This window comes from Cotesia typhae, unplaced genomic scaffold (genome assembly GCF_013202065.1).
Source record: "Cotesia typhae breed Kobodo isofemale line unplaced genomic scaffold, CoteBio_Ctyphae contig_123, whole genome shotgun sequence".
Taxonomy (NCBI): Eukaryota; Metazoa; Arthropoda; class Insecta; order Hymenoptera; family Braconidae; genus Cotesia; species Cotesia typhae.
In genome coordinates this window covers 1,591,865-1,605,730 of record NW_027423715.1, presented here as the reverse complement: position 1 = coordinate 1,605,730, position 13,866 = coordinate 1,591,865, and the positions used below count along the sequence as shown (strand labels likewise).

Sequence of the window (13,866 nt, the reverse complement as noted above, 5' to 3'; positions counted from 1 at the left end):
GTATACATATACATAACTCGCCCAACCCGCCCTTCTAGTCGTTTTACCGAGTTCTCTACATTATACATATACATATACGTACACAGTCGTTCTTGTGGGTCGCGTCTCATATCGCAAGTCCGCGGTATAACGACTAAAGTAAAAATAATATAAAGAGAATTAATTATTCTACATTTATGTCCCACAAAAAAAAAAAAAAAAATATGTACAAGCTTTTCCAGGTCATTTTTGCTTAATTTTTTTAGCACTACACACACACACACATATGTGCTCTTATGTGTGTACGAGTCTGCAATTATATCATACGTATTATTACTCCATTAGTATTTGCATAATTAGTTAAACTTGGTAATTAATTTAACAAGTGTCTGTTGTTTGCTTTCAGGTAATTGTCACGAATTAAACCGTAAGCGTGCATGAGACACCCAGCCAGTTATAAAGTGATATGAGTAATATGTACCTACAAGTATTGTACATGGGTATACAAGTGCGAAGAATACGTGTGAGCAGGTATTTTGTAAAAATTAATTCGTTATCGCGGATTCGCAATCATGCTTTATTTTATTCAAAGTGGGATGGAGAGGTTAAACAATTAAGAGTTCCGCTGAGCAAAATAAAGATTTATTGTTTCAGAGTTTCCAACCTACACTAGTAAATGGTTAATGGAGATTTTGTTTTGAAACAACTTTAAGTTTGTTTGGGATTTAGATGGCGAATTAGTGGTTTGCTTTATTTTAACGATTCTGAAATTTAATTCTTGAAATTTAATTTTTAATAGAATTGATAATTTTACACTTTAATTAATCAATTAATTTTTTAATTAGCGACCTACTCGAATAGAAAACTGAACGCTCTACAAAAAAAGGTCCTCACCCGCGAATTCGTGAAACCAATCGTTCTTAAGTTACAAGCCATTTAAATTAAACTTTTATAAAATTTCACAATTTTACAAGTATTTCGTAATTACTCAATTTAAAAAAAAAAAAAAAAGTCATATTGTTATAGAAAATTTAATGCTCTATAAAAAAGGTTCTTACCCGCGAATTTTAGATACCAAGCGTTCTTAAGTTACAAGTGATAAAAGTAAAATAGGTGAAAAAAGCAAAAATCTCTTTAAATTAAAAACCCCCTGTAATAAAACTATAAATATAAAATATAAGAAGACCAATTGCAGAAATTTAAAAGCCCGGTATATGTGGGCAGTCAGTGGGTGCAACAACATGGCGGCGTCATCATTCAGCGCAGAGCACAAATGTTACAGGCGAACCGGGACTAAAGTGCCGGCGAGGTTGTGGGCGTACGATTTGAATTTTGCGAAACGCGCAGCGTGCTAATAATGATTTGATGGTACAATTAATATTTTTTCATTGTGCTTGTGCGGGATCGCGTGTACCTCGTGCCTCGCGGAAACGATCTATGTTGCACCTCTACCTCTATTTTATTTTATTATTTCAACTTTACTGTCGTTGTTATTGTTATTGTTGGCTATATTTTTAATGGGAAATATGAAACACGAATATTGTTTCAAGAGTGGTGGCATCGAAAAACGATTGTCAGCATACGATCCACTGGACATACAACCGTGTTCTGACACTCCCGTTTTTCCGTGACCCGTAGATCGGCTCGTACTCGTGCTCACGGATTTCGTTGTTCTCTTTATTTATATTTTCCGCCGTAGTAGAATTTAACCCTCTTCCTATCCTCCGCTCGGGACTAGGATCGATACCAATACCCTGTAGTGAGCGAGCAGTCAAGCCAAATTGTCGACTGGCTATAGGTAGTCTCTGCATAAAATGGCCCGCAGACTTCCACACGTGCCAAACTCTGAAAAAAAAAAAAAAAAAAAAAAAAATACTTATTTTTTTTATTTTTTAATTCTATTCTCTATCTATTTATTTATTTACTGCCTTTTTGTGTCACACTCACAGTTACCGCGCGACCAGGTAGTATGTAGCGGTATAAACAAGGATCACGCGAGACTTTCGTGCAGGTGTCAGAGATAAGATATCCAGATATCCTTGATAAATTTTTTGATTGTTTAAAAGCGACAGTAAGACCGTGGATTTATATATACTATAAATGTATGTGGGTGTGAAAAATATATGTTTATTATATAAAAGGTCATTTCATGTTGAACTTTACGTTGAAAAATTCACATTTTTTTTTTATCAGTTATATCTATTTTTTTTTACCAAAAAAAAATTTTTAAAAATGAAATATTTTTGTTTTATTAAAAAAAAATCTAAAAAAATTTTTTTTCACAAAAAAAGTTCACAAAAAAATTACCAAAAATCATAATAAGAAATAAAATTTTTTTTATTATTTTCAAATCAATATTCTATCAGAAAGATCAAAGATACGAAAAAATTGAGACACTTTATTTATAGGGAATTTAATTTACTACAAAAAAGATCTCTTATTATTTTTTCGTATCTCCAGTATTTCGCCTAAAATAATGACAATAATACAATCTTAAAAACATTAGTTTTTATTATAATTATTATTATTGTAAAGTTAAAAATAAAAAATAAGCTGACAAAAACGGAGAAATTTTTCCCCACCTTGAAGTTCGATTTGGCGTGAACCGGCCCATAGTTATCTCGCAAGATAGATCGCGCAATTGACTTGCTCGCCAAATAGCGTCGATTATTACCCGCGTAGTTCGCGTCGCAATAAAAAAGTAGGATGAAATTTTAGCGGGTCGACTTGTTGGCACCCTCGGGTAATTTCCCTGTCCGCTTTCCAGATTGTTGATAGCCCGGGTTATTTATGACCCCGCACCGAATACGAATAGAAGGTTGCTGCGCTGGAATAAAGCCGGCGATAAACCGACCGGGGACGGGGATGCTTCGTCCGAGATCCGCGATACCGCTCACATCCACATATATGTATATTAACATGTATGTATTCTATCGATGCTGTAGGGTATACCAGAGAAAATGGGGTTAAAGATCACGCTGCATGCTGCATGGTCATCTTCCGAGCGACTGGTTGTGTACGTTCGCTAAAAGGTCAGCTACTTGCGTATAATATAATAAAAATGTCTAATATATATATTTATAAATAAATATATATAAAATTAAACCAACTCACTTATCTAGTAAGTTACCGGCAACTCAAAAGCAAATATTATTTATTAGACATGGACTAAATATTCAGTCGTGACAAAAGCGATTTAGCAACACAACACACGTGGAAATTATCCGAGGTCTCGACTCGAGTTGCAACTTATCCGAACAGAGGAGAGAGAAGTTAAATCTCAGTCTAATAATATCTTACTTTGTTTGAGTACAACGTACCTTTGGACAGTCTACCTCCTCCTCCTCCTCCTCCTCCTCCTTCTCTTCCTCCCACCTGTGCTTTCAGCTTAAGCTTTAAAACTTGTTCTCTTTATTCTTCTTGTTCTTGTTCTTCTACTGCACACCCAGGATGGTGCATACCACCCGTGGTCGTTTATCGTCGCCTCCAAACCGACTTTGCATCGTCGTCAAATAATTGGCCCTCGGCCAAATGGAAGCGCTCGTCAAATCGAGCATTGAATTAACTGAATTTCCGGTTTTTATCTTAACACGCACTGTCTTATTTTACGCGTGATTAAACCTTGGAGGTTTCAATTTTTATGGATTATTAATACATTTTTTTTTTCTTTAGAAACTTTTTATTGATTTCGTTGGTAGGAGCTTTTATTTTTGTTCTTTTAATAAGAGGAAATAATTAATTTTTAATATAAAAAAAAAATGTTTTGTTCATTTATTAGACTTTTTTTATTAAAAAATAATCAATAAATATGATCTATGTTTTTTAATCTACTGAAGAGGCAAAATAAATTTTTTTTACAGTTAAAAAAAATTTTTTTAAATATTAATAATTTTTTATTAACTATTAATAAATTTTATTTGATATAAAAATATTTATTAACAGTTAATATAGCTTATTAACGATTTAAAAATCCTTCTTTTAGTGTAATTGATTAATTTTATGAGACCTGACAATATTTATGATGTTTTTTCGAAGAAATAATTTATTGGAAATAATTTCTTCTTTTTAAAATTATTTCTTTAGTTCACAGATTGCAAAAAAGTTCCGCTAACTTTTCTCGGTCCTTTAATAAAATAAAATCAAAGTAAAGTATGTTGGTCGGTTTGCCCAAAAAAAAAATGAAATAGAGAGAGTAAATGCATGAAAATTAAAAAACCGACCCAGTAGCCCCGTGACTGTTCCCGCTCGCGAGTTAAAACGCGCAAAAAAGCAAAAAATAAAATAAAAATAATAAAAATAAAAATACAAGGCTCTACACACGTTCGGGTGAAGTGAACGAGAATTTACGATGAGGGTGAGCGCAGCGAGATGTAGCAGCCGCTAGGCTTGAGGGTGCGAGAATTACCGAGTACGAGCTAGAGTTGAGGGTAACGCAGTTAAAATGCGACCGAGAGGGTGAAAGAGGGTGAGGATGCTTCAGTACTATGCAGAATGGGGAAAAAATAATAAAAACGCGGGCATGTCGGTAAATAAAATGAGCAGCTAATCGATATGAGTTCATTGAGTTTGAGTTTCAACATGTGCATATCCCGAACGTGGATCGCTTTATATCATACTGTGGGTTTAGTTTTAGTTTTAGTTTTTTCTAGGTCGACTTTCTTCTTTTTTGTTGTATGCACTTTGTATACGGAAAATAGGGAAGTTTAAAATCAGCTGAGACTAAAACTTACAAGAAGTTCCCAAATATTTTTTTTATCGATTTATTGATCGGTTTTTTTTGTTTAAAAATCAAATTTTAACACAAAGTTGGACCACTTTGAACATTTTTATTATTATTATTATTTATATTCTTGAGAGAATAAGAAAAATTTTGTTTCCAGGATAGCCATACACTGAAAAAAAAAATTAACTTGATTCCAGAGAAAAGTTCTTGAATCAAGTAAAATTTCCTTAAATCAAGAATTTTTTTACTCAAATAAAGAATATTAAGTTCTTCAAAATTATGTACTTGATTCAAAAAAATTTTTTGTCTATGTAAATTCGGAAATGATTTATCTCTAAGTACATAATTAAGAAATGACCTTTTATTTTCTAAAATATTGACATTTTTAAAGATATAAGTTCATCCCGATGTTACACTCATCGAGACCTTTCATTTGAGTACCAACATCAATTTTTCATATATTTTATATATTTCTATATATGTATATATGAAAAATATATCAAAAATGCATGTGGGTACTCAGATGAAAGCTCTTGATGAGTGTAACATCGGGATGAGCTTATATCTTTAAAAACGTCAATATTTAAAAAAGTACATTATTATTATTATTATTATTATTATTATTATTATCTGGGCCTATAATCTGCATAAAACTCCCCAATATTTTTTCAATAATTTTTTCAAAAACTAAAATAAAGAAAAGAGTTAAATTTTTTCCTTCAACTAAAACGTTTTATTCCCGCCAATAACTCGGAAGAGGAGAAAGAGTGAGAAGGTCACGTGGGTTATCTTTCCACACATAACACAAGACAAGACAGTACAGAAGACAGAAGACGAATGCTTTTTGCGCATCAGTCGTCGGCCGGTGGACCTTCGTGGGTTTAAATATAACATCAGGTATCCGTACCGCGTGTTCTGCGTGCGTCGGTGTCCTCTCTGCCCACGGTGCGGCCCAGAAACTTCCCATGTATATAATACCAGAACACACATAACACACACTACATACAGTATTCTTATTCTTATTCTTGGTCTTGTTCTTATTCCTATATATATATCCCGTTTTACCTCTTACTTACACCCGTAACTCCTATCTCGTCTGCTCCGCTCGGTCTTTATCTTTTTTAGCTGGTACACGTGTGAGCCACGTTTTGAGAGATCTCCCGTCCGTTATTCGCCTTCGCCGCGGATGTATGTTCAACGACGTAGACTTTGTACGTTAAAAAACACAACAAAAGTACGGTGGAGTAGACGGAGAGCCTAAAAATAAGGAAAACAGAGCAAGACCTTAAGAGAATCAACAAAGACTTGGTGCAAAAAATTTTATTCTTTTAAAATTATTTTGGTTTTGCAAAAATTTAATTTTCTTCATTTTTCCGTTATAAAACTAATATTAATAATAATAACAAAATTTTTAAAATACATTTTAATCTATATTATTAAGATAACACGAAAAATTTTGTATCCAGGATATAGTCATATGATAAAATCGATTTTTTTAAAATCTCTATAGATATATAATTAAGAAAAAAGCTTCTATTTTGTGAACCATTGACATTTTTAAAGATACAAGTTCACCCCGACATTACACTTATCAAGACCTTTCATTTAAGTACCCACATCAATTTTTCATATATTTATATATATTGTAAATATGTATATATGAAAAATATATCAAAATGCATGTGGGTACTTAAATGAAAGCTCTTGATGAGTGTAACATCAGGATGAGTTTATATCTTTAAAAATGTCAGTAATTAAAAAATTACAGTGCAATTTAATGAAAGTTATTATTTAATAAAGCAAAATTTTATTTATTGATAATTTACAAGTCACAGCAGTCACATAGTGACTGCAAGGTTCCTAGTTTAAAATAAAATTTCGAAAACTATTTTTTTCTAATTTCCAAAAATATCAAAAACAATCCACCGACTATCACCTCAAAAATTCCATTAAAAATCAGAGATTAACCTTCCCCTCTGCAAAATATCCAGCCAACAGCAACAGCAGCAGCAGCAGCAGCAGAGTAGTTCAGCAGAAAAAGTACCAAGTGTCTCGACTTTTTGCTAGTTCTCAGCCAAAAAATTCCCAGCACGTCGCTGGCACCTTTTTTTTACTCACCCTCAACTCAACTCGTTCCGCTGGTGCATTGAACCTCCTCTCTTCTCCGCCCCTTAGTTCCTCAGTTCGCAAGTAGCAACGGCAACGTTTCCTCTGCCTTCTCCTCTTTCCTCTTGAGCTCGGCCATAACGGGCAGCAGTTTTGAACGCCCAACGTTCCCATCTCCCATCTCCATCGCCGGAAGATGAACTCCTATAAAATCTCACTGCCTCTACTTTAAGAGCCTCCACTCGGTCTCGGTCCCCCTTTCTTTCCTCTCTATCTCTTATTATATCGTGCCCTATACTATCCTATCCCATTTTACCTCCGTCTCTCCTCTTCTTATTACACCGCACCGTCCGCCAACTTCCAACTACGTACAACACACAACTCCTCTCTCATCTGGTTTACTTCTATAACATATTATGTATACCTATACCTAGCCAAGCACTATTCCCAGGCAACACTGCACCCGGGTGCTATTCCGACGTACATAACCCCTTTACTTTGCCAGACACCGCTAAGACGTACTGGGAAGGAAAGAGGATGAGGAAAATGCTTCACCCCCCTTGCTACCAGCTGCAGAGGTTTAGCTTGAGGTATACTATAGTATACTTTATCTACCAGCTTCTAGAAGAGTACAGTAAAGTAGAGTAGAGATTGCTCTGCGGTTTAAGGTCTAGTCGCGGTTTTTCCTCATGAACTACCAAAACCAAAATAATATGTAAAAATATCAAGAATATACATCACAATACACTGATAAAATCTTTAACTGAAAAATATTTCTTGGCTTAAGTAAATTTAACTTACTTCAAGAATTTTACAGCTTGATTCAAAGCAAAAAAAATTTTTTAAATGATTTTCTTTATTCAAAATTTTTTTTTGGTAAAATTAAAAAAAAATAATGTCCAAGATTTTTTTGAATAAAATTTATTTTTTAATCAATGAAAAATTTTTATTGACTTATTATTAAATATTTATTATTTAAACCAATATTCTGTCTAGAACATCAAAGATTGAAAAGAAAAAAATTGATAAAGAGATTTTCAATATAAAATTCAATTTCCGACAAAAAAAAGTCTCATTTTTTAAATTTAAGAAATTATTATTAAAAAATGGTTAAATTTAATAAAAAAAAAAATGAATAATTTTTAACCATAATGATAATAACAATAAATACTGGTAGTGTGTATGAGATTGTACAAGTAGTGTATACACATTAATAAATATCGAGAATATGTGTTTGAACTTGAGAACACGATATCCAAGTAAAGCAATATATATGTATAGCAATGTGTAATGGATGGTATGAGTTGCCAGGAGAGTACAGAGCACATTATATACTTGGCGATGACGCGTACATGCGTGTAACACTACTATACACGATATTTGTTTTGGTGTCCGTTTTGGTCTCTAAAAGTGGTACTATATTCATATCATTATCAGTTAATATTACTTCCTTTCCTTTTACTGAAAATTATTTTGAAAAGCTTTATCGTCTTGATTTAAGAAAAAAAATTCTTGCTCTTGGTGCAAATAAATTTTACTTAAATAAACAATTTTTCTAAAAAATTTGAAAAAGTTTGAAAAATTTTTTTTGGTTCAAGAATTTTTTTCGAGAATTAAATTAATTTTTTTTTAGTTTTTGCATTGAGACAAAACTGCGGCAACTGTGTGTCTATTGAGTAGAAAATCTAAGTATTATATGATCAACAAATTCAGGTTGATGCCAGTCGAAGGACACGTTCTCAGCATTCCGGGGCATCGGTTAACATACCTGATGCTTTTTGTCATCAATTGCTTTATTGAGTATCATCTGATTCTTGCTAACTGATATCTCAATTTACTTTATAAATATTTAAATTTATATTTAATTAAATACCTGTCATGAAATTTAATTAATTCAATCAATTTTTAAAACAACTGTCACCGCGTTTAATTACCAATATTTATTTTTTTGCATCCAAAAAGTATACAAAAAAAAATACAATTTTATTGACTGAAACAAATATTTAAACTTGCTCCAAAACAAGCTAACTCTTTCAAAAAATGTATTGGTTCTAGAAAACAAATTTTTTCTAGTATTAACAAATAGCCATACCCAGTATGGAGTTTTGTTTAGTGATGGCTGAGCAAAACCAGCCATTTCCTCCGTGAGTTTGCGGTCCAACTAAAGAAATAAAACACCAACAGAGGTAAAAATAACAGTAACAATAAGAATTAAAATTATATGGATAAACCTCAAGGAAAATATTATTTTAGTTTCTTGATAATATAAACTCACAATGGAGGTCAAGATCTACCAATCATTAACTTATGTCTTATTGGGTGAGATAATCTTCTGGATAATCTAAACGTTAAATCGATAAATTTATGCAGTGAAAAAAAATTGATTCAGAGGAAAAATTTTGTCATTGCGTAAAAAAATTATGTTACAAAATTTTGTGTCAAATATTTAACACTTTTTTGCGAGGATTTAAAAGAATTAATACAAAAAAGTGCTAAATGTTTGACACAAAATTTTTTACACAGAAAAAAAAAAATTAAATTGAAGAAAATCAAGTAGAAAAATTTTGAACTAAGAAAATAATTTACTTGATTCGAATAAATTTTTTTTCCGTGCAAAAATGACCAAATACGCTCTAAAAATCTCAAAAAAATACAATTTATAAAAAATTTTAGTGTAATTTCTTATTAAACACATCTTAGAGTGTATAAATAAAACAAAAGTATCAAGTTAACTCTAATTTACATGATCTTAGTTGAGTCCTACAAACTTATAAACTAAACACAATAAACATATATAGAGCTTGAGCGGCATTCCATCTATAATCTGAATCTGGCCTGATATCAAGTCGAGATACTACACTACATACATAACACACGTAAGCAATAAGACCCAAGACACAATATAAAATAATAACAACAAGAGCTCGTTGATTCAATTCCACAATAAAAGACAGTAAGCGGACAATGAGCGGCAATCAGCATCAGGATCGACATTCGCGACTGCAAACACATGCAATGCGTAATTTTATATTCGTCAATGCACTCGAAAGATGTGAAAGTGTTTTTCTCACATGTCCTCCGGCTCGGCAAATCTCACTCATACAATATACAATATTATATATTAATGTATGTATATGTATGCATATTAGCCTCTTGAGCAGAGCGTATTTATCCAATAATGGTATTATATGTATTATATGCATTAAATGTATGGATGACGGTGTCTGCCGTGCTCGGCTGGCTACCTTACTTGACCCCTGCACAACGAGAGACAATTGGGTGTAACAGTCTCCCATTCGTCTGGCAGTTGCCCTCCTCTCTTTGCATCCAGCTCCTCTTCCTCCTGTGTCTCTTCTCTTCTTTCATCAGTGTGTACCGTGTCTGTCGAAGTTTCTCTGAATCCCTGTAGCCGTGTAACACATCCATTACTCCCAGGGTGTGTCTTCAGTCATGGGTGTCCTATGCTCATGTGTGAGTGTGTGTGTGTGCAATATAAATATCTCTCTGTTGCTCAATACCCGTGACAGCTCTCGCTCCCTCTCGGGTACCAATAGTAGCATGTAGTATGTAGTATGTAGTATGTATCCCAGATACTAAGCACCAACATCTGAGTAGAAGTTTCAACTCCTATCTGCCATAAGACATAAGATGGGGACAATTCGAGGCCAACTAACAGAGCAATAAGATCAACTCATGTTTTCTTCTTCTTTTTCTTACTTATATACAGTTAACTACACTTATTTATTTTATTTTATTTTATTTTGTATGTATTTCAAGTATTTTTCACCCGTTAAAGACACGTCATTTATTTATTATTATACACATGATATTGAGCTCAATCTTATATCTGCACTTGTACAATTAAACTGCGACAAAATACTTATTATTATCAGGCGGGTTTGATTAAAGAAAATTTTTATTGTTTTAGATAATAAGAATTTTTATTCAAATAGAATCCAAATTTTGCGTTTTTAAGATTATATTTTTATAATAATTATTTTAGGTGATTTTTATCATTTTCTTTGTATCTTTAATTTTTTGGGCAGAATATTGATTAAAGTAAAAAAAAATTTTTATCATTATTATTGTAATATTTAATTTAAAATTTTTGATGCTTTAATAATAACTAGTGTGTACTTTCTTAAATATTGACGTTTTTAAAGATATAAGCTCATCCCGATGTTACACTCATCAAGAGCTTTCATTTGAGTACCCACATGCATTTTGATATATTTTTCACATATATATATGAATATATGAAAAATTGATGTGGGTACTCAAATGAAAGGTCTCGATGAGTTTAATATCGGGATGAGCTTGTATCATTAAAAATGTCAATATTTCACAAGATAAAACATTTATTGTGTTAAATTAACACAAAAAGAATTAAATAACTAGCACAAAATTTTTTACTGTGTAGATAATATTAATAATAATAATTGTAAAATTTTATAAAAGTAATTAAACAGCGTGCCACAAGGTCCTATTGCTAAATTCATATTTCCTCGTAAAAATCTTAAATTCATATCATCCAAATTGTAATATATTGTCAAAATAAAATAAAAAGATAACTCAGATAAAGATACAGCTATAGATATGTTGAGCAGAGGCAGAGATGTATACAGATCGAATACAGTTAGGATAGTGAATATTCAACGGATCCCAAGCAATTTGCACGGATGATGCACATTAGCACACCTCGGTACAATCAAGTAATAAATTACGGGCCGGTTAGCCGCCGGCAGGGGTCGAGATTCAATTTTCAAGGCTCTTTCTCTCCCGCTCTAGCCCCTCAGCCTCAGCCTCAGTCTCAGTCTTGGTCTCGATGAACCTCTTACTCTTAACTCCCATATTATTCCCTTTCGCGGACTATGTACTGTACTAGCAGAAGTAGATGCTAGATTAGAAACCTGGTTCCGTTCGAAAAGGGTGAAAACCGTCCGGTCGGTTCTTGGCTCTCCTCGCCGTGAATCTTCCCCGTCTCTCGGCATTTAGATTTTTTATCATTTTTTTAGCACACGTGTGGGGTTATCGCCGACTGTGACCCCATCCTTCTCTGCCAGTATCCTCTGTATAAGTATATTCTATATTCTATATCTCAACTCGACTCCTATCTCTTATATATATATATATATATATATATATATATATATATATATATATATATATATATATATATATTCACATATATATAGAAAGATCCAGTCCCCTTATTCGTTACTTCAAGACCATTCGATCCGAGAAGCGGTCCCCTGACGCAACCTGCCTTGGAGCCACTTTGGCGCATAAGTCAACGCTGACGTCAGCTTCTGTCCGTCCTATTTAAGTTCAAGTATAAGATACTCAAAACCACACTCGTGCTTGATTACATACTTACATTCTCACGCGATATATATTCGCGACATTACACACAATGTTAACACATTTAACAACGTTTATACGTAAACATTTGATGTGTTGGCTGTTGACAATTCATTTCGCTGATCAAGATAGAGAGCATCCTAAGATTTTTTACATTTAAACATTTTTTAAATATTAATACAAAAATTTTTTTATCAGAAATTGAAAATTGCAAATTTTCAGATTTTTTAGACTAATAATTAGTAAATTTTTGTAAGTATTAAAATTGTTATAAAAAAAAAAATTTTCCCAACTTTTGCATTTAAAAATGATCGATTCATAAAGAATAAAAAAAATTTCAATTGAAATTTATTTGAACCAAAAAAAAAAATAATTCTGAAAATAACAGATATCTTATACAATTTTTAAATGATTTTTGTTCGAATTTATTTCTCAGAAAAAAAAAAACCTAAAAATTGGACAGATGTATGCTGATTTCAAAATTATAGATTTTTAATAAAAAAATTTTCCTTCATTAAAAAAAAATTATCTTGGTCCAGAAAAAAATTTTTTTTTTCTCAAATCAATTTAATTTTTCCATCAGCGTATCATTAAATTATAAAACTTCATCAAAGTTTATCAAGTACCAAACCAAACATTTTCTCCAAAAATCCAAGCCTAAACCATATCAATCATCCACGAATACTCCTTCCAGCCAATAGCAACAAACAAGAGTATCCGTCCATGAACCGAAAGGTATGTTTGGCAAAAAGATCGGAGAAGTTTGGCCCCGGCACCGGTTTGTCGACCTCGCGACGAAACACAAATACACATGATATAGAGGTGCTGTGAGAGCTAACTCGGTCGAATACGAACGAGGAAGTAGAGAAGTAGGATAGGAGGCGTGCGCCAGTTGAAGAACGAATTTGTTAGGCAAACGAGACCAAATTGGGCGAGGAATACCGTCCCGTAACTAAAGCACCTGATTACGCCTGAAATCTAACGCTAATTTTATTAATTATAATCAGCGTCAAAGCCCAAACCGGAGATTAAATCTCAATTATCAATTACAAATAGCACATAGGGCACCTGAAGCCGTAAAAACTTCGACGACTCCTGCAGAAAAGCTTTTGAGGAGCAAGTTCACCGCTGATCAATATCTTCAGCTTCAGCATGTCGTTGACGCTCTCCAATCTTGCGATCTTTGAGCAACAAGCTGATTGGACGGATACAGAGCGAGCAGCTCCTGGACCGGCGACCCGGATGACCCTCGTTGGGTTTTATCGTCTGGATTGGACCAGCAACTGGCGTGGACGGAACGAGTTGAGGTTTTCTGGTTGATGTTGATGGTAATGTTGATGTCGCTGACAATAACACGCCAGGAATTGGTGGGAGCGGAATTCTCTGCTGAGCGACAAACAATTGCCGCCAAGTGGCTTAATTGCAGTCAACTAAACAAATGCTCTTCGTTATACACGATATTACATGGACAGTGTACAATATGGTATCATCATATGTGTCTACATTTTATCATTATGATTGTGATATAAACAAGAACAAGTCCCGCGATGCGAGTTTATAGCTAGCTCGGCCCCGAGGGTACGCCTGACGCTGTCCAGTCCGACAGGTCCGCGAATATAATCATAATAATGATGGTGATGATTCCAAAGCTGGTCCTCCCTTTCCCGTTTACTGGACCCTCTGTTCCCACGTCACTG

At 33.3% G+C, this 13,866-nt stretch overlaps 1 protein-coding gene across 7 annotated transcripts in view; it reads left to right on the top strand.

Annotated features, from left to right (window-relative positions):
* LOC141533435 (nucleolar protein 4-like) overlaps positions 1-13,866 on the top strand; it is a 47,051-nt gene that overhangs the window by 12,504 nt on the left and 20,681 nt on the right. For 2 of the 7 annotated variants that reach the window (XM_074252346.1, XM_074252352.1), the window contains exon 2: positions 386-510. The exons of the other annotated variants lie outside the window; for them this stretch is intronic. The gene's annotated coding sequence lies outside the window, so the exon portion shown is untranslated. The remainder of the gene's footprint in view (positions 1-385; positions 511-13,866) is intronic. 7 annotated transcript variants of the gene reach the window in all.